Source organism: Mandrillus leucophaeus, unplaced genomic scaffold (assembly GCF_000951045.1).
Source record: "Mandrillus leucophaeus isolate KB7577 unplaced genomic scaffold, Mleu.le_1.0 Scaffold1520, whole genome shotgun sequence".
Lineage (NCBI taxonomy): Eukaryota > Metazoa > Chordata > Mammalia > Primates > Cercopithecidae > Mandrillus > Mandrillus leucophaeus.
In genome coordinates, this window is record NW_012101500.1 from 468718 (window position 1) to 472068 (window position 3351).

At 39.1% G+C, this 3351-nt stretch overlaps 1 pseudogene across 1 annotated transcript; it reads right to left on the reverse strand.

Annotated features, from left to right (window-relative positions):
* Positions 1-1797: 1797 nt before the first annotated feature.
* LOC105535975 lies at positions 1798-3345 on the reverse strand (annotated as a pseudogene). The gene has a single exon (XR_001005526.1). The product of XR_001005526.1 is annotated as a histone deacetylase 1 pseudogene (transcript).
* Positions 3346-3351: the final 6 nt, after the last annotated feature.

Genomic DNA, 3351 nt, shown 5'->3' on the forward strand with positions numbered 1-3351 from the left:
AGACATCTCATAGAATGGGAAAAAATATTTGTAAACTGCTCATCTGACAAGGGATTAATAACCAGGATATATAGAGTTCAAAAAACTCTGTAGGAAAATAATCTAGTAACCTGAACAAAAAATGGGCAAAAGATTTGAATAGACACTTCTCAAAAGAAGACATAAAAATGGCAAGCAGGCATGTGAAAAGGTGCTCAAAATCAGTGATCATCAGAGAAATGCACATCAAAACTGCAATGAGATCTCATTGCACCCCAGTTAAAATGGCTTATATTCAAAAGGTGGGCAATGCTACATGCTGGTGAGAATGTGGGGGAAAGGGAACCCTCGGACACAGTTGGTGGGAATGTAAATTACTACAACCACTATGGAAAACAGATTCCTCAAAACACTATAAGTTGAGCTACCATGTGATCCAGCTATTTCACTCCTGGGCATATACCCAGAAGTAAGGAAAGCAGTATATTGAAGAGATATCTGCACTCCTATGTTTGTTGCAGCACTATTTACAATAGCTAAGCTTGGGAAGCAACCTACATGTCTATCAAGAGATGAATGGACAAAGAAAATGTGGTACATATACACAATGGGATACTCTTGAGCCATGAAAGAGAATAAGTGAATAAATAATAAATGAATAAGTGGACAAGAGAATAACTGAAATAATCCAGGAACAGAAAGATGAACATCACATGTTGTCACTTACGTATGGGATCTAAAAATCAAAACAATTGAATTCATGGACATAGAGAGTTGAAGGGTGGTTACTGGAGGCTGGGAAAGGTAGTGGGGGCTGAGGGAGGTGGGAATGGTTAATAGAAAATAGAAACAGAAAGTTAATAGAAAATAAAAAATAGAAAGAATGAATAAGGCCTACTTTGTGATAGCTCAACAGGGTGACTATAGTCAATAATCATTTAATTGTACATTTTAAAATATCATAAGATATGTAATAGAATTGTTAAAAACACAAAGGATAAATGCTTGAGGGGATGGATACCCCATTCTCCATGATGTGCTTGTTTCACATTGCATTTTTGTATGAAAACATCTTATGTACCCCATAAATATATACACCTATCTATCCTCATAAATAAATAATAAATAAATAAATAAACTAGGAAAAGAACAAATTCTACCTAATTAAAGATGATGGAAAATAATAAGGATAAAGGCAGAAATTAATTAAAGAGACAGAAAACATTTAATAGACTAAGTCTACAAGCTTAAATTTAGTTCTTCAAAAAGACTAATAAAATTGATTAACTCTTGCCAAAACTGATCAAGACAAAAAAAGATAAGACACAAATTGCCAACATCTTGGATGAAAAGAGGGATACCACTGAGATTCTGCAGATATTAAAAAGATAAGAGATTGATTTAATCTTATGACAATAAATTCAATTTTAGATGAAATAGAAAACTTCTTTAAAAAACACAATTTATGAAAACTATCACAAGTATAACATTTGAATAATATTATATCTATTAAAGAAATCAAATTTGTAATTAAAAACTTTCCCACAAAGAATAATTTAGCCTCGGATGATAGTAAATTTTTCAAAACATTTAAGAGAAAAATAACATCAGTGTCACACAAATTCTTCCAGAGGATAAGAAAGGAAGGAATGGTTCTGAACTCATTTTATGTGATTATAATAACACTGATGAGAAAATCTGACAAGGACATAATAAGAAAATTAAAGGCCAATCTCCCTAATGGATGAAAATAAAAATTATTATTATTATTTTTTATATAGAAATGTACCATTTTATTACAAAGAGGCTCACAAAAATGAAAATAATATCTCAAAAAGGAAACTAGACTGGCGATCTCCACCTGCAGAATTAGGAGAAGACAGGGAGCAGGCAGTGTTTCGTGGCTCACTTGAGGCCAGTGGGAAGGTATGAAAACAGAAACAATCTAAAAATGGCTGATGTTATCTTAGGAGCCTGAAAAGAATAGGAGATCCTTGAAGACCCAGACACCCCTTCTAGAATGTTCAATAAGGGCACCTTTCCAAAGCTACTAAGCAGGCACTTCGCATTTCAGAATTTTGTCTTATGGTTGCATAAAAGCATCCCTTTCACCCAGACCTGGCACCCTTTATGGTTCAAAGTTAAGAACTGGGGAAGAATGGGTGGCAACGCGGCCCCTGGAAGACCTCACCCAGCACAGCTTCCCTGGGCTCAGGGCCTTGGTTTCTGTCCCTGGGGATATTTATATTTAAAAAGTTTTTATATAAATACACAGAGAAATAGAAAATATAAAATCTGAGGGGTTGGGGGAGAAAGGCGAGGGACTCAGCAGGAAGCCAGAGCTAGAGAGGTCTGTTCAGGCCAACTTGACCTCTTCCTTGACCCCTTTGGCTTCTGGCTTTTCCTCCTTGGTTTTCTCCTCTTCTGTGACTTCTTTCTTCTCCTCTGGGTCTTTCTCTTTTTCATCCTCTGTTTTGACTCTCTTGGCTTTTTTGAAGTTGGAAGAATTCTTGCGGCCCCCCTCTCCTTCCTCTTCAGAATCGGAGAACTCTTCCTCACAGGCAATTCGTTTGTCAGAGGAGCAGATCGAGATGCGCTTGTCAGGGTCTTCTTTGTCCTCATCGCCACTCTCCTCAGGGATGGCGTCCTCAGGAATCGCCTGCATTTGGACCCCAGGTGCGTGCGGCAGCATTCTAAGGTTCTCAAACAGTCGCTGTTTGATCTTCTCCAGGTACTCATTCGTGTTCTGGTTAGTCATATTGGAAGGACTGATGTGGAGCTTGAAATCTGGTCCAAAGTATTCAAAGTAGTCGTTGTATGGAAGCTCATTAGGGATCTCCGTATCCAGGGCCACAGCTGTCTAGTATGTCCAGCACCGGGCAACATTACGAATGGTGTAACCACCACCTCCCAGCATCAGCATAGGCAGGTTAAAGCTCTTGACAAATTCCACACACTTGGCGTGCCTTTTGATGGTTAGATTGAAGCAACCTAACCGATCCCCAGATAGGCAGTCTGAGTCACACTGTAAGACCACCGCACTAGGCTGGAACATCTCCATTACTTTGGACCTGACCGGCTTGAAAACGGCCTCACAGGACTCGTCATCAATCCCATCTCGGAGCGAGTAGTTAACAGCATAATACTTGCCTTTGCCAGCCCCGATATCCTGTAGGTCCCCAGATCCTGGGAAGTACTCTCTATACTTATGAAAGGACACAGTCATGACTCGGTCTGTGGTATAGAAGGCCTCTTCCACGCCGTCGCCATGGTGAATATCAATGTCAATATACAGCACCCTCTGGTGATGCTTTAGCAGTTCCAGAATGGCCAAGACGGTATTATTGACGTAACAGAAGCCAGATGCCTCAG